The 19319-nt window shown below is 40.6% G+C and overlaps 1 pseudogene; it reads right to left on the bottom strand.

Moving 5' to 3' along the window:
- Positions 1-19319, bottom strand: part of LOC135525834 (zinc finger protein 850-like) — a 227988-nt pseudogene that overhangs the window by 11445 nt on the left and 197224 nt on the right.

The following is a 19319-nucleotide window of genomic DNA, read 5'->3' as shown; positions in this document are numbered from 1 at the left end:
CCTATTCATGGAGGTCAGGGCTTTCACCATACTATATAGCCCCATTTTTATCAGAGTGGTCTGCCTCCCATTTAAATGTAAACAGATGGAGCAAATGCATCACATGTCTCAACATCACTTGATTATCAGAGGGGTGTATTATGACATCATATAGAACTACTCAGACATTCCAAATGGGCTTCATCCATATCATGAAGGTGGATATTGATCCAACCATTTCCAAAGTAATGACCGGGCTGATGGAAACAGGATATGCCTGTACCACTTTTATAAATGCCGACAGACGATTTGTTACCCTTTGACATGGTGGGGTCTTTTCTGTCAGTAAAAATGTATAAACGAGAAGTGGCGGTATTAATCCTTTACTGGGGCTATTGATTTAAAAACGGGAGGGGTCATATCTTAGTTAACTTGGAGTCACTGATGATATTTGTGTGGTCCTCCCACTACGGGTTGCGGAAACCATGCAGTTTATTAGGCTAAGATTAAATAAATGATGAACTTCACAGGGTGGTGAAAGTGCATGTGATGAGCTTGATGCTCCTTTCCAATACATTTTGATGGTCTTCTTTGGTGACATGATGATGACTGAGGCTTGGTTGCCATTTGACAAATAAAATAATGTCGCTCTTATCCATAATAATCTCATCATCTAGGTAGCCTGCCACACTGTATCTTTGAGCTGTTGGCTCCAGTGCACGGGACAAGAGGACTTTTGCTATATAACTCAACGGTTTTTAAAACCCTCAGTGAGTTGAAAATGCAATGGAAACCCATTTAACTTGCATTTTTCATTCAGAACATGGGAATTCAACAGGAAAACATTTTTTTCCGTGCACTACGTCATCACGCAAAGACTTTTATCCGCAATAAACCTGTTTGATGCAAACATTGTGTGCAGATTTGAAATATTAGAAAATCTGTACAGTAGCTACTAATGGGATATTGATCCAACACCAGCCGCTTATTCAAACCATTCCACTGGGCACAGAAGTCTGTTCAGCATCTAGTTTCTATTTACATTTGTTTGATTCGTCAAAGCTAAAGTGAATTCAACATGAAATCAACACAAAATGTCCACCGTCATTGGATTTAGGTTGCCAGTTGGGTGAAAAACAAAATGTCACCAGTCACTGGTTACCAGTTGTGTGAAAATTAATAAAAATACATTATGTTGATGGATTTTTACAAATTAATCCGTTTTCCACATTGATCAAACATCATCACATGGATTTGTTTTGTTCAAATCAAATGTTAACACATGGAGCAGATGTTATTGGTGCATACACATGGTTAGCAGATGTTATTGGTCATTATCAGAGTTATTGTTATTGGTCACATACACATACTTAGACATTTAAACATACACATGGTTATCAGATGTTATTGGTGACATACAGATGGTTATTCAGATGTTATTGGTGAAATATCACATGGTTATCAGATGGTATTGGTGACATACACATGGTTATAGATGTTATTGGTCACACATTCACATGGTTATCAGATGTTATTGGTGACATCCATGGTTATGAAGATGGATATTGGTCACCATGGTTAAAGATGTTATTGGTGATGGAACACATGGTTTGACAGACAATGTTATTGGTCACATGGTTAGCAGATGTCTAAATGCCGACAGACAATTTGTTATTGGTGACATACACATGGTTAGCAAATGAGATGGTGACATACAATGGTTATGCGATGTTATTGATTTACATACACATGGTTATCTTAGTTAACTTGGTCACATACCATGATGATATATGTTGGATCACATACCCATGGTTACAGATGTTATTGGGAACCACATGCAGTTTATTGGTGACATTAAATAAATGTTTATCAACTTCACAGGGTGGTCACATACACATGGTTAGCAGATCCTATTGGTGACATACACATTTTAGACAGATCTTATTGGTGACATGTTGATGCTTACAGATGTGGATATTGGTCACAACACATGGTTAGCAGATTTTCAAACCAGCCCACTGGGCTTCTAAGTCAGACGTGCAGTTCAACAGATAATATTAACAAATTCCACAACTTAATACATTTCTTTGGAATGGAAATATAGAGTATAAAACATGGATGAGCAGAAACCAGCAGCTAAGATGCAATATATAAGATCCAAGGATACAGTATTCCACAGTTGAATAAAGATCATCACATGGTTGGAGTCATTAAAATTTTTCAAATCAAATTTCTTGTTAACAAACTATAGTTTTGGTCAAATCGGTGAGGACATCTGGTTAATGACACAAGTCATTTTTCAACAATTGTTTACAGACAGATTATTTCACAATCCCAGTGGGTCAGATGTTTACATACACTAAATTGACTGTGCCTTGAAACAGCCTTGGAAAATTCCAGAAAATTATGTCATAGCTTTCGTAGCTTCTGATAGGCTAATTGACATCATTTGAGTCAATTGGAAGAGCACCTGTGTATGTATTTCAAGACCTACCTTGAAACTCAGTGCCTCTTTACTTGACATCATGGAAAAATAAATAAAAATCTGCCAAGATCTCAGAAAAAAATGGTAGACCTCCACAAGTCTGGTTAATCCTTGGGCGATTTCCAAACGCCTGAATGCGTCCTCTGGTCTGATGAAACAAAAATAGAACTGTTTGGCCATAAAGACCAAAAAGGTATTGGAGTGCATCACTGACCTTAATGCTATAGAAAACAGGTCATTTTTACCCTTTTAAAAATAGTTATAGGGGGAGGTCCGGGGGATGTCTGTCTTTGAAAGGGTCATTGTAATATTTAAGATGTCTCCTTTACTGATGACCTAAACCTAAAAGTCAAGGGGTCTGAATACTTTCCAAAGAAACTGTAAGTGATTGAGGACAGAGCACAATTGCTATATTCTAATTAAAATCATTGACCCATAAGGGAACACATGACCAAAGCAATGCGTGACCCATGCAGAATTAAAACAATATACATCTTAATGAGAAATATAATCGAATAAACAAATGTTTGCATAACCAAAGACATGAAAACAGGTGGGAATATTGTATTTAGCTAGGATTTCATAAGGCCAGGAATGTCATTGAGAATAACAATAGACAATAGTTAATGTTGCTAGTTTAGGGATGAAGATAGTGAAGGTTATTCAATGTTAAGCATGTTTTTTAATTTGACGTGGAAACAATGTTTATTGAACCAGTGGGAGGCTTGTAAAAGCCCACAGGAAAGTGGAATGAGGAAATCTTTATTGAGACAATCATGAAACAGCAATCTGTGGGTGAGTTGTGGTGGATATTATAATATAAGGATCTGCTGGAGTCCAAGTCAAACCAAGATTCTTTATTTCTGAGCTCAGAGAGAACAACAGAGTTTGGTATTTGGTATTTTACTAGGATCCCCATTAGCTGTTGCAAAAGCAGCAGCTACCCCTCCTGCGGTCAACACAAAACATGACACATAATTGTCACGTCTCTCGTCGGAAAGCATGGACCAAAGCGCAGCGTGGTAAGTGTTCATGATTTTTATTTAATCAAAAACATTCTAACAAAATAACAAAGAGAAGAATTAACAGTTCTGTAAGGCAAATGAACTATACAGAAAACTACCCAAAAAACACAGGTGGAAAAAGGCTGCCTAAGTATGATTCACAATTCGGAGACAACGATAGACAGCTGCCTCCGATTGGGAACCACACTCGGCCAAAAACAAAGAAATACAAAAACAGAAAAAGGAACATAGAATGCCCACCCAAGTCTCACCCTGGCCTAATCAAAATAGAGAATAAAAGCCGCTCTGTTCTGGGCCAGCTGCAGCTTTACTAGGTCTTTCCTTGCAGCACTGGACCACACGACTGGACAATAATCAAGATTAGACAAAACTAGGGCCTGCAGAACTTGCTTTGTGGAGAGTAGTGTCAAAAAAGCAGAGCATCTCTTTATTATGGCTAGACCTCTCCCCAGCTTTACAACCATTGAATCTATATGTTTTGACCATGACAGTTTACAATCTAAGGTAATGCCAAGTAATTTAGTCTCCTCAACTTGTTCAACAGCCACACAATTCATTACCAGATTCAGCTGAGGTCTAGAACTTGAGGAATGATTTGTACCAAATACAATGCTCTTAGTTTTAGAGATGTTCAGGACCAGATTATTACTGGCCATGGATTCCAAAACAGACTGCAACTATTTGTTAAGGGTTTCAGTGACTTCATTAGCTGTGGTTGCTGGTGCTTATATAGTTGAATCATCAGCATACATGGACACACATGCTTTGTTTAATGCCAGTGGCAGGCCATTGGTAAAAATAGAAAAGAGTAGAGGGCCTAGAGAGCTGCCCTGCGGTACATCACACTTCATATGTTTGACATTAGAGAAGCTTCCATTAAAAACCCTCTGAGTTCTATTAGATAGATAGCTCTGAATCCACATTATGGCAGAGGTTGAAAAGCCATAGCACAAACATTCTTAAACAACAGGTTATGGTCAAAAATATCAAAGGCTGCACTGAAATCTAACAATAGAGCTCCCACAATCTTCTTGTTATCAATTTCTCTCAACCAATCATCAGTCATTTGTGTCAGTGCAGTACATGTTGAGTGCCCTTCTCTATAAGCATGCTGAAAGTCTGTTGTTCATTTGTTACAGAAATATAGCATTGTATTTGTTCAAACACAATTTTTTCCAACAGTTTGCTAAGAGCTGGCAGCAAGCTTATAGGTCTGCTGTTAGAACCAGTAAAGGCCGCTTTACCACTCTTGGGTAGTGGATTAATTTGGCTTCCTCCAGGCCTGAGAACAAAGACCTTCCTCTAGGCTCATATTAAAAAATATGTCAGATAGGAGTGGCTATAGAGTCAGCTACTGTCCTCAGTAGCTTTCCACCTAAGTTGTCAATGCCAGGAGGTTTGTCATTATTGATCAATAACAATTTTTCCACCTCTCCCACACTAACTTTACAAAATTCAATACTTGCTTTTCTTTCATGATGTTTTTTTTCCATCATTATTTATATCATTGATCTTGGCTTCATAATAAAGTTGATTATTTTTGTTGAGTTTGGTCACATAATTTCTCAATTTGCAGTACATAAAACAGCCAGCCAGACTTATTAGCCACTCCTTTGGCCCCAACTCTTTCAAACATACAGTTTTTAAATTCCTCATCAATCCATGGAGCCTTAACATATCTAACAGTCAGTTTCTTAACAGGTACATGTTACTCAATAATTGGAAGAAGCAATTTCATATGGTAAAAGCAGGTAAACACATTGTAAGGCAACAATATAAGACAACGGGAGCACTGTGTATGTTCTCTGATGAATTGTAAGAAAATTTAGATGAGAAATATCAATATACGCGCAAAGAGAAGTCATTTCTCTCCTGTGTGGATTCTCTAATGACGTTTAAGTGATTGTTATGAGTAAATGTTTTCCCAAAGTCTAAGCTTTTGTAAGCTTTCTCCTCTGTGTCATGCTCTTTCAGGCTTCCTAAATGGGCAAATGCTTTGCACCCTGGGAGGAGTGGTAATGCATCTCACCTCTGTGTATTTTCTCATGTTGGTTCAGGCTGTTTTTCTGGTTAAAACTCCTTCCACACTGGGAGCAGTTGAAAGGCTTCTCCCCTGTGTGTATTCTTTCATGTTTTTTCAGATCACCTGACTGGGTGAAACACTTGCCACACTGGGAGCAGTGGTAAGGCTTCTCCCCTGTGTGTATTCTCTCATGCTGTTTCAGGGTCCCCAACCGGTTAAAACCCTTTCCGCAGTGGGAGCAGTGGTAAGGCTTCTCCCCCGTGTGTATTCTGTCATGTTTTTTCAGATCCCCTGACTGGCTGAAACGCTTGCCACACTGGGAGCAGTAGAAAGGCTTCTCCCCTGTGTGTATTCGTTCATGTTTTTTCAGATCCCCTGACTGGGTGAAACACTTGCCACACTGGGAGCAGTGGTAAGGCTTCTCCCCGGTGTGTCTTCTCTCATGGTTTTTCAGATCCCCTGACTGGCTGAAACGCTTGCCACACTGGGAGCAGTGGTAAGGCTTCTCCCCTGTGTGTATTCTATTATGTTTTTTCAGATCCCTTGACTGGCTGAAACGCTTGCCACACTGGGAGCAGTAGAAAGGCTTCTCCCCTGTGTGTATTCTTTCATGTTTTTTCAGATCCCCTGACTGGGTGAAACACTTGCCACACTGGGAGCAGTAGAAAGGCTTCTCCCCTGTGTGTATTCTTTCGTGGTCTTTCAGATGCCCTGACTGGTTAAAACACTTGCCACACTGGGAGCAGTGGTAAGGCTTCTCACCTGTGTGTATTCTTTCGTGGTCTTTCAGATGCTCTGACCGGCTGAAACACTTTCCACACTGGGAGCAGTAGTATGGCTTCTCCCCTGTGTGTACTAGCCCGTGTCGTTTCAGGTTCCCTAACCGCTTAAAACACTTGCCACAGTGGGAGCAGTGGTAAGGCTTCTCCCCTGTGTGTACTAGCTCATGTTGTTTCAGGGCCCCTAACCTGTTACAACCCTTTCCACAGTAAGAGCACTGGTGTCTTCTTGCTGGTTTGGACGTCCCTGGCTCTGGTTCCTCTGAGCCTGGTCTTTCTCCTGCCAAAGACAGTGTTTAAAAGAAAAATAGAGACACTAATGAAACCTCCACATGATAAAACGGCCTTGCTACGAGGGTAAATCCTAATCAGATCCCTCAATAACATAAGACCAGTTTTAACAATCTTAGTGTGATTTTAAAACAAATGTTGTAGAGTTTCCTGGTAATTACTGATAATGTTTACACTACTTATTTATTCATTCTGTTTTCGTCAGAACACAAATAAATAAACAGTTCTCGGACACTCAAGACACAGACGTCACTGGATTCCAATCGAGCAGGTAGTTCTAAATATATAACTTTTATAGCTGTATGATACAGAATGCGACCTAGAGTCATGGCCAAAAGCTTTGAGAATGAAAGATATTACTTTCCACAAAATTTGCTGCTTCAGTGTCTTCAGATATTTTAGTCAGATGTTACTATGGAATGATGAAGTATAATTACAAGCATTTCATAAGTGTCAAAGGCTTTTATTTACAATGACATGAAGTTGATGCAGAGTCAATATTTGCAGTGTTGAGCCTTTTTCAAGCCCTCTGCAATCCGCCCTGGCATGCTGTCAATTAACTTCTGGGCCACATCCTGACTGATGGCAGCCCATTCTTGCATAATCAATGCTTGGATTTTGTCAGAATTTGTGGGTTTTTGTTTGTCCACCCGCCTCTTGATGATTGACCACAAGTTCTCAATGGGATTAAGGTTTGGGGAGTTTCCTGGCCATGGACCCAAAATATTGACGTTTTTGTTACCCGAGCCACTTAGTTATCACTTTTGCCCTATTGCAAGGTGCTCCATCATGCTGGAAAAGGCATTGTTCGTCACCGAACTGTTCCTGGATGGTTGGGAGAAGTTGCTCTCGGAGGATGTGTTGGTACCATTCTTTGTTCATGGCTGTGTTCTTAGGCAACATTGTGAGTGAGCCGACACCCTTGGCTGAGAAGTAACCCCAAACATGAATGGTCTCAGGATGCTTTATTGTTGGCATGACACAGGACTGATGGTTGTCTTCTCCGGACAAGCTTTTTCCGGATGCCCTAAACATTCGGAAAGGGGATTCAGAGAAAATGACTTTACCCCAGTCCTCAGTAGTCCAATCCCTGTACTTTTGCAGAATATCAGTCTGTCCCTGATGTTTTTCCTGGAGAGAAGTGGCTTCTTTGCGGCCCTTCTTGACACCAAAAGTCTTCTCTTCACTGTGCGTGCAGATGCACTCACACTTGCCTGCTGCCATTCCTGAGCAAGCTCTGAACTGGTGGTGCCCCGATCCCGCAGCTGAATCAACTTTAGGAGACGGTCCTGGCACTTGCTGGACTTTCTTGGGTGTGTCACGCCCTGGTCTTAGTATTTTGTGTTTTCTTTATTTATTTGGTCAGGCCAGGGTGTGACATGGGTTTTGTATGTGGTGTGTTTTGTCATGGGGTTTTTGATACGTATTGGGATTGTGGCTTAGTGGGGTTTTCTAGGTAAGTCTATGGTTGCCTGAAGTGGTTCTCAATCAGAGGCAGGTGTTTATCGTTGTCTCTGATTGGGAACCATATTTAGGCAGCCATATTGTTTGAGTGTGTCGTGCGTGATTGTTCCTGTCTCTGTGTTTGTTGTCACCAGATAGACTGTATAGGTTTTCACGTTACGTTTGTTGTTTTTGTATTGTTCGTTTTTTCGTCATCATTAAACATGTATCATCATTAACCTAAAGAAGCGAAGCCTGTAAGCCTTCACAACCTGGAATTCTTCACCCTGAAGCCTGCTGCCCTGAAGCCTTTCACAACCTGAAGTCCACAACCTGAAGCCCTCTCTTCACAACCTTCACAACCTGAAGCCTGAAGCCTTCTTCACAACCTGAAGCCCCTTCTTCACAACCTGAAGCCCTGAAGCCTTCTTCACAACCTGGGAAGCCCTGAAGCCTTCTTCACAACCTGAAGCCTTGAACCGCCTTCTTCACAACCTTGAAGTTCTTGAAGCCTGAAGCCGAAGCCTGAAATGGTTGAAGCCTTTACAACCTGGCCCTGAAGCAATCTTCTTCACAACCTGAAGCCTGAAGCCTTCTTCACAACAATTGAACCGCTCTCCTTAAGTTCTTGATGAACCGATAAATGGTTGATTTAGGTGCAATCTTACTGGCAGCTATATCCTTGCCCTGTGCAAAGTAATGATGACGGCACGTGTTTCCCTGCAGGGAACCATGGGTGACAGAGGAAGAACAATGATTCCAAGCACCACCCTCCTTTTGAAGCTTCCAGTTTTTTTGGGGGGGGAATCAGTTCATTTGCATGGCAAAGAGGGACTTTGTAATTCATCTGATCACTCTTCATAACATTCTGGAATATATGCAAATACTCATCATAAACTTTGACGAAAGACACATGTTTTACATATAATTAAAGATACACTGGTTCTTAATGCAACCGCTGTGTCAGATTTTAAAAAAACGTTACGAAAAAAGCATACCATTCAATAATCTGAGACGATGCTCAGAAGTAAATATATTTCTCCGCCATGTTGGAGTCAACAGAAATACGAAATTACATCATAAATATTCCCTTACCTTTGATGATCTTTCATCAGAATGCAGTGCAAGGAATCCTAGTTCCGCAACAAAACATTGTTTTGCTCCATAATGTCCATTACTACTGTCCAATTAGCTACTTTTGCTACCACGTTTAGTTCACATGTCCAAAAGCTGGCGCTGGTCCAGGCGAACTCGGACAAAAACTTCAAAAAGATATATTCCAGGTCGAATAAACTGGTCAAACTAAGTAGAGAATCAATCTTCAGGATGTTATTATCATATATATCCAATAACGTTCCAACCATAGCATTCTTTTTGTCTACAGAGTAATGGAACGCAAGGCGATATAATGACTGGCATTCTGCCAAACCAGTGACTTAAATAGCTGCCATCCGGTCCCACATTACACTAGAGGCTTCATTCCACGTTCTACTGGCTTGTTTTTAAGTCGAAGACACAAAGCACATCAGTAAAATCTCTCCGTTGCCGAAAGGGTTCGACACCTGCTGTTTAAATGGCCCAATTTCTTATTTAGACGTTCACAGATTTTCAACATTTTGATTATCACTGATGTCATATTTTGGGTAAAGTAAAAAATAAGGTGAAATATTTGGAAAGATGTTCCTAAAACTGATAGTAACTACAATAAACAAATTATAAACGCAACATGGAAAGTGTTGGATGTTTCATGAGCTGAAAAAAAAGATTGCAGAATGTTTTACATCCCTGTTAGTTAACATTTATTCTCTGCCAAAATAATCCATCCACCTGACAGGTGTGGCATATCAAGAAGCTGATTGAACAGCTTGATTATTACACAGGTGCACCTTGTGCTGGGGAAAATAAAAGGCTACTAAAATGTGCAGTTTTGTCACAACAATGCCACAGATGTCTCAGAGGGAGCGTAAAATTGGCATGCTGACTGCAGGAATATCCATTTTTATATATTTTTTTTTACATTGGAGACAGACACAAAGCACATCAGTAACATTTCCCCGTTGTCGATAGGGTGGACACTGAGAAAAATTACAAGATTGTATTAATACTGTTTAGCCATCGAATAGCTTTGATGGGTACTCTCTCATCTGTGTCTATGGGACTGAGTTGGGCCTCTGGAGCTTGAGCTGACAATTGATTCATTACTTACTGATAAAAACCTACAGCCGGGTTGAGGGGTTAAAACAACACCAAGTGCAGATGACCACAGGATGAACCCAGGATGGCTTGTGATGCCCCCCGATCAGCATGGGAGGGGTGGAACCAGCCCTGACTAAGCATTTATAAGAGCTCTGTTTTTCATTCAAGGTTAAGCACTCGGCAACACACACAAGAGTGTGGGGTCAACAGCTTCATTATTGCAATAATTAATCCATATTAAATAAAAATTATTGTTTGAAGAAATTACAAAGTCTTTCTCAGTATACATGAATTTCCACGACAACGCCCACTGTGACAATTATTTTTATTTAGACGTTCACAAATGTTGTACATTTTGACCATCACAAAGATCATGATATTTTGTGTAAAGTAAAAATAATTTGGGGTAGATGTTGTTTTTTTTATATTTTTTTAGCAACATGTGAAGTGTTGGTCCCATGTTTCATGAGCTGAAATAAAAGACCCCAGAATTTTTTCATATGCACAAAAGCTTTCTCACAAATGTTGAACACAAATTTGTTTACATTCCTGTTAGTAAACATTTCTCCTTTGCCAAGATAATTAATGCACCTGAAAGGTGTGGCATATCAAGCTGATTAAACAGCATGATCATTACACAGGTGCACCTTGTGCTGGGGAGAATAAAAGGCCACACTAAAATGTGCAGTTTTGTCACACAACACAATGCCACAGATGTCTCAAGTTGAGGGAGCGCGCAATTAGAGCTGTTACCAGATAATTGAATGTTCAATTCTCTACCAGAAGCCGCCTCCAATGTCATTTTAGAGAATTTGGCAGTACATCCAACTGGCCTCACAACCACAGACCACATATAACGACGCCAGCCCAGGATCTCAACATCGTCTGAGACCAGCCACCCGAGTTGTATTCCTCTATGTAATGAAGCCTTTTGTGGGGAAAAACTAATTCTGATTGGCTGGGCCTGGCACCGCAATGGGTGGGCTTATGCCCTCCAGGGTCCACCAATGGCTGCGCCCCTGCCAAATCATGTACAGTCCATCGATTAGGGCCTAATTTATTTATTTACAATGACTGACTTACATGAACTGTACATCGTTGAAATTGTTGTTTATATTTTGGTTCAGTATACACACAGACATAGTGCATTCGTTAAGTATTCAGACCCCTTTACCTATTCCAAATTGCATTAAACTGCATTTATTTTCAGCAAACTTAAGATGTGTAAATATTTGTTGGATCATAAGATTCAACAGCAGACATAAACTGAACAAGTGAGATGTTACCCCACTCTTCCACCAAGGCACCTGCAAGTTCCCGGACATTTCTGGGGGGGAATGGCCGTAGCCCTCACCCTCCGATCCAAAAGGTCCCAGACGTGCCCAATGGGATTGAGATCCGGGCTCTCCGCTGGCCATGGCAGAACACTGACATTCCGGTCTTGCAGGCAATCATGCACAGCACGAGCAGTAAGGCTGGTGGCATTGTCATGCTGGAGGGTCATGCCAGGATGAGCCTGCAGGAAGGACACCACATGAGGGAGGAGGATGTCTTCCATGTAACACACAGCGTTGAGATTGACTGCAATAACAACAAGCTCAGTCTGATGATGCTGTGACACACCGCACCAGACCATGACGGCCCCTCCACCTCCAAATCAATCCCGCTCCAGAGTACAGGCCTCGGTGTAATGCTCATTCCTTCGACGATAAACGCGAATCCAACCATCACCCCTGGAGACAAAACCGCAACTTGTCAGTGAAGAGCACCTTTTGCCAGTCCTGTCGGCTCCAGTGACAGTGGGTTCGTGCCCAGAGGCGACGTTGTTGCCAGTAATGTCTAGTGAGGACCTGCCTTACAACAGGCCTACAAGCCCTCAGTCCAGCCTCTCTCAGCCTATTGAGGACAGTCTGAGCACTGATGGAGGGATTGTGCGTTCCTGGTGTAACTTGGGCAGTTGTTGTTGCCATCCTGTACGTGTCCCACAGGTGTGATGTTCGGTTGTACCAATCCTGTGCAGGTGTTGTTACACGTGGTTCCACAGGTGCATGTTAATTAATTGTTGATGGTTCATTGAACAAGCAATTGAATTGAATTTCGCGCTCTGCCTTTTCAGCGGAATGTTAGCCATAAGAAGTTAAGACTCCATAATGTTTCATCATTAGATGCTACAGGCCTCCTTTAAGACTCCATAATGTTTCATCATTTGATGCTACAGTCCTCCTTTTAGACTCCATAATGTTTCATCATTAGATGCTACAGTCCTCCTTTAAGACTCCATAATGTTTAGAATGTGTCTGGAAGCGCTTCTCTATTCTACTCTCATCCTTTCAGTTTTAATAATATCTAATAATAATAATAATAATGTTATAATAGGTAATAACTAACTTTAATAACTAGGGTTAATACCTTCCTGGCGCCCCTACAAAATATTTATTTACATTTACATTTAAGTCATTTGGCAGACGCTCTTATCCAGAGCGACTTACAAATTGGTGAATTCACCCCCCTCTAACAATACTGCTACAGAATTAGCATAGTAGGCCATGTAATTTAAGGTAATCTGAAATATTTAGGACTAACTTATTCCTTGCCACCCATTCTGAAACTCACTGCAGCTCTTTGTAAGTGTTAGGGGGGTTGACTGGGACAGGCAATGTAATATCCATAATGTTTTAAGGAAACTTTTTTTTTAAACAAGCACCTTACATTGGATCATCTTGAAACTCTCTCTCTCTAAAGCTACCTTTCATCAAGGTTTTATATGGTCTATTGGTTTCTCTCTAATGCTACCTTTCATCAAGGTTTTATATGGTCTATTGGTTTCTCTCTAAAGCTACCTTTCATCAAGGTTTTATATGGTCAATTGGTTTCTCTCTTTTCATTGGCAGAATACTTGTTCAGTGTTATGATATTCATAACATCCATATTCACCAGTCTATCTTCCTGTCAACTAATAGAACTCTGCTGGTTTTACATTTACATTTAAGTCATTTAGCAGACGCTCTTATCCAGAGCGACTTACAAATTGGTTGTCCTGGTAACAGATACCAGTGGGCAGATCTATTTGTTCAGATGTATTTGTTCAAACTAAACTACAGCACTTACTTTGATGAGTCAAATCTGATCCTTTCTTCTCTTCTCCTCCTCTCACAGTTCCACTCAGCCCCGTTGTTTTCCTGCAGTCCACCAGCAGCACAGACAACCTCTTCATACCCAGCAGTAAGGTGCGACTGGGAGAGGCACGACACATGGACTCCGGGAGGGTGGAAGGGCTAGCGTTGTCCTGGTAACCATAAAGAGGGGACACATACACGTATCATTATGGATGCTGATGTCACTGTTGTCATTAAGTGCTTTACAGAAACCCAGCCCAGACCCAGATAGAGCAAGCTGTATGCTAGACCAGACCAAGCTGTACCATCTGGTGTTCTGATCTGGAGAGAATCTTCTCTTCCTCGTCAGCATCAGGATGTTGTTGAGGCTCCCCAGAGGATCCAGGATAGTCATGTCTCTCTCCTGTGTGAATGAGAACATCAAACAGATGGTAAACTTATGACCATCTATTGCAATCACAGAGACTTACAAGAGGCATGAATATGTCTAAAAGGGCCTAAATTGGCCACTTTCATCAACATTTCCTAACAAAACATTTTTTTTATGCAAATGTAAAAGGGTTTTTCCACAAAATAAGTGCCCTTTGATGTTTTAAGTAGAACATTTGCACCAATATTGCATTTTAAAAGCCTGTTATACTAGATGAGGGGAACTTTAATGTAGACCACATGGAGAATTCAATACATCTAATTGAAAAGTCCCAAAAATATATGAACCAATGGCAGATCGACCCTTCAACAATTCATACAGTACTTTAAAACATATTCAAGTGTCGAATTTCAGTAGAATGCCCCTTAAAAACCCCACATTAGTTCAACAACGGCATAGTCCCTGTTTTTAAGACAGTACTCACTGGTGTTAATCGGATCTTCTGTCTCCTCCTCTTTCACTCCCAAAACGTCTTCCTTTTTCACCTTTATGGTGACAGCATCCTCTTCCTCTCTAAAAGGTTCGTTCTCTTCTTTCACTATAACAAACTCCTCTTCCTCCTTTTCCATTCTGAAAGATTCTTTCTCCAAACAGCAGACTTCCTCTTCATTAGCAAGGGAGGAGTAGTTCAGTGAGCTCATGGTCAGGGATGTTAGCTAGCTAGCATTAGCGACTAGCCTAGCCAGTATCAATCTTTAACAAGTTTGCAAATTGAACAAGCACATTAGGTTAAAGTTAACCAGTAGATACATCAACCGAAATGCGTTTAAAACACTGACATTAGCAAATGTACATTAACATGGTCTAAAGAATCAATCTTTCAGTTGTATGTTGTCTTGCAAGCTATCGAGGTGGTTGTAAGAGTTGGCGCCTTGTTGTTCCTGAAGAAGCGTCCCGTCCAGTCCATTATACGTCACGCAAGAATCATCACCTGAAAGTCGCACATCGCCATCTGCTGGCTGGAGTGGGTAACGCAGTTTGGAAACAATAGTGACGACACTTATTGTATTGGAAAGAACGTCATAATAATTTAACAATAAGCTGATATATTTTCTCTTACGTCTTACAAATAATATGTTCCTGTACACAGACGTAGAAGCTTAATATGAATATGTAGATGATTAATAAATACATCTATGAATAGGTACTGTGTTAATATACATTTGCTCTGTTCATTTTCACATTCGTTTTTATTAGATGTGACCATACTATTCCCTTAAAGCCAGGCTCTATGAGATACAAATCGTCCTGTAAACAACAGACCAAATGCATCACATGCAAATAGCACTTGATTATCTGTAGTGCTATACACTGGGTAGACAAAACATTAAGAACACCTGCTCCTTCCATGACCATAGACTGACTAGGTGATTCCAGGCTAAAGCTATGATCCCTTATTGATGTCACTAGTTAAATCCACCTCAGTCAGTGTAGATGAAGGGGCAAGACAGGTTAAATAAGGAATTTTAATCAGTGAGATATGAGACATGGACTGTGCATGTGTGCTATTCAGAGAGTAAATGGGGAAGACAAAATATTTAAGTTACTTTGAACGGGGTATGGTAGTAGGTGCCAGGCGCCCTGGTTTGTGTCAAGAACTGCAACGCTGCTGGGTCCACCATCCAAACAGTGGCGGTCACTGCCGTTTAAGATGATGCAGGACCATTTGTTTTTTCATGAGCATGGCCTTATTTCTATTACAGCATATTGGATGACTGTCATTCATATTCCATTCACCTTGTTCAATGTAACAGTGGTAGGTTTAGGCTACAACATGATACTAGAATTTTCCCTATACCCATCATGAGGTAGCAACCTAGCCTATGAATGAAAGTTTAGAATGTAGGTTCACACAGGTCGAGAGAAAATTTTGAGGTGACAGACAGTGACACATTCAATATCGACAAGCACACTCTCGCCTGCATCTAGCTGAAATAGAGGTTCTATTGGACAAATTCACGTATGTTTATCCTGGTTGTGTTCCGTTTAAGAAACATTTGTCAACAGAATTGGCTGAATGAATACGCCCCTGATCATGCATAAACACAGTTCACTTTCATTACAGCCACGTTGTATTCCTTCTTGCATCTATGTGCTCTCCTCTTATCACCTTCTCCCTTTGTTTCTGGACTTCAATTACACAACACAACACAAGACTAATTGAGTCTCTTCTGAGGGAAACGGAGGAGGTTCCTAGTCCATATTAGGATGCTTTTTCTCTCCAAATGTTTGGTATGATCAGTGTACATATATAAAGAAAATATTGCACGACCAAAAGCACAATTCTATTTTTGTACAAATGAGACAAGAGTACGAACATATGTGTGTTCTCTCAAGAACTTTAAGTAGCCTATATTTGATGTGATATATTCCTTTCGAGACAGGATTGTGTCACGGATCTGGGGAAGTGGACCAAAGCATTTCTGCAGCATTGAAGGTCCCCATCATTCTTAAAAGGAAGAAGTTGAAACCACCAAGACTCTTCCTACTGCTGGCTGGCCGGCCAAACTAAACAATCGGGGGAGAAGTGCCTTGGTCAGGGAGGTGACCAAGAACCCAATGGTCACTCTGACAGAGCTCCTCTGTGGAAATGGGAGAACCTTCCAGAAGGACAACTATCTCTGCATCACTCCACCAAGCAGGACTTTATGGTAGAATTGCCAGATGAAAGCCACTCCTCAGTAAAAGGCATATGAAAGCCAGCTTGGAGATTACCCAAAGGCACCCAAAGGACTCTCAGACCATGAGTAACAAAATTATCTGGTCTGATGAAACCAAGATTTAACTCTTTGGCCTGAATGCCAAGGGTCACGTCTGGAGGAAACCTGGCACCATTCCTACGGTGAAGCATGGTGGTGGCAGCAACATGCTGTGGGGATATTTTTCAGTGGCATGGACTGGGAGACTCATCAGGATCAAGGGAAAGATGAACACAGAGAAATACAGAGAGACCATTTTTAAAACTTGCTCCAGAGCACTCAGGACCTCAGACTGGGGCAAAGGTTAACATTCCAATAGGACAACGACCCTAAGTACACAACCAAGACAACGCAGAAGTGGCTTTGGGAGATGTCTCTGAATGTCCTTAAGTGGCCCAACCAGAGCCCGGATTTGAACCCAATCTAACATCTCTGGAGAGACCTGAAAATAGCTTTGTAGCGACGCTCCCCATCCAACCTGACAGAGCTATAGAGGATCTGCAGAGAAGAATGGGAGAAACATGAGGCTCCTGATGCCCTCAAGGGCACATTGACAGATTTTTCACCTTGTCCTCTCTGGGATTCAAACCAGGGATCTTTCAGTTACTGGCCCAACACCATTAACCGCTAGGATACCTGCAGCAGGAGTCCCATGTTGACAGGAGAGCCCACCTTTATTTCTCCCTCATTATGAACATTCATATTGGTCAACAGTCCTACTGTGTGTATTGAACATTCATATTGGTCAACAGTCAACCTATTGTGTGTATTGAACATTGATATTGGACTGTAGCAGCTAGCTAACTGGCTACTGATCAACCTTTTGTGTGTATTGAACATTGATATTGGACTGTAGCAGCTAGCTAACTGGCTACTGATCATCCTTTTGTGTGTATTGAACATTTATATTGGACTGTAGCAGCTAGCTAACTGGCTACTGATCAACCTTTTGTGTGTATTGAACATTCATATTGGACAGCCTTACCTATAGAGTAGCACCACCACCCATCAGCCCGTTCTCTTCTTGATGTCAAAGCTGCAGTGTATTGTTGCTATAGGAGTTTTTGATTGATAATAATTCAAATTGTGAAAATAGAAGTGTACAATTTATATATATTTTTTAATCAACTTTAAAATACTGTTATGACTCTATGCAGATGTATAATCTGAATAGGAAAATACATTATCAATAAATAGTTTACATCAACATACCAAGCAACAATCTGTAAAATGTGACCATACTATTTATTTCAAGCCCCTCTGTCAGATATAAATCATCAGAGTGGGAAACCAACTGACATGGAAACAATGGAGCAAATGTATCACTATCAGAGGGGTGTATTATGACATCAGAGAGAACTACTCAGACATTCTAATCAGGCTTCATCCATATCATGAAGGTGGATATTGATCCAACCATTTCCAAAGTAATGACCGGGCTGATGGAAACAGGATATGCTTTTACAATTTGATAAATGAAGACAGACAATTTGTTGGTTTGTTTTACATGGTGGGGTCTTTTTGTGTCAGTAAAAATGAATAAGTGAGAAATGGCAGTGGAAACTCCTTTATGCGCAAGTATTTATATAATAACCATTATATCGAAGTTAAACGTGGAGTCATGTGATGATATGTTGATTGGTCCGCCCACTATGACTTGGGAAACCATGCAGTTTATTTGGCTACAGATGAAATAAGTTATGAACTTCACAGGGTGGTGAAAATGCATGTGATGAGCTTGATGCTCCTTTCCAATACATTTTGATGGTCTTATTCTGGTGACATGATGATCGATGCTTGGTTGCCATTTGACAAATAAAATAATATCTCTCTTATCCATAATAATCTCATCATGTAGGTAGCCTACCAACACTGTACAGTTGTGGCCAAAAGTTTGGAGAATGACACAAATATACATTTTCACAAAGTCTGCTGCCTCAGTTTGTATGATGGCTATTTGCATATACTCCAGAATGTTATGAAGAGTGATCAGATGAATTGCAAATAATTGCAAAGTCCCTCTTTGCCATGCAAATGAACTGAATCCAAAAAAAACATTTCCACTGCATTTCAGCCCTGCCACAAAAGGACCAGCTGACATCATGTCAGTGATTCTCTCGTTAACACAGGTGTGAGTGTTGACGAGGACAAGGCTGGAGATCACTCTGTCATGCTGATTGAGTTCGAATAACAGACTGGAAGCTTCCAAAGGAGGGTGGTGCTCGGAATCATTGTTCTTCCTCTGTCAACAAGGTTACCTGCAAGGAAACACGTGCCGTCATCATTACTTTGCACAAAAAGGGCTTCACAGGCAAGGATATTGCTGCCAGTAAGATTGCAACTGAATCAACTGTTGTGTCTTTGGCTATGCCGGATTAAGTGATATGACATGCTATTCTATAAAATCCTCTCTCTGTAATAGTATTACCTGATTGAGCTAATCATGTAAATGTAATTAACTAGAGAGTCGGGGCACCACAAAATAATATTTATAGAGCAGTTATCTTTCAAATAAACTCTTAAAGACCTAGTAACATTTTACATCAATAGCAGTCAATATTAATCGTCACCTTATTTCAGTCTCATCTGAAAGTTGTAAATTCTTGGTTATCTTCACGAACCCTGGTGAACAAGTTGAATCAGCAATACAAAATTGGGTTTATTTATTTACTAAATACCTAACTAATCACACAGAATTACATATACACATAATTAATCATACCTTGATTACAAATTATGGCATAAAGGAAAACGTCCCTAGCGGACAAAGCAGATATGACAGCGAGTTACACAAAAGAAAATGGGTGAAAATGAATGGAAGAGCGGGAAGTCTGAGGAACAAAGGGAGAAGAT

Source organism: Oncorhynchus masou, chromosome 5 (assembly GCF_036934945.1).
Source record: "Oncorhynchus masou masou isolate Uvic2021 chromosome 5, UVic_Omas_1.1, whole genome shotgun sequence".
In the NCBI taxonomy this organism is placed as follows: Eukaryota; Metazoa; Chordata; class Actinopteri; order Salmoniformes; family Salmonidae; genus Oncorhynchus; species Oncorhynchus masou.
This window is presented reverse-complemented; position numbering and strand designations above follow the sequence as displayed.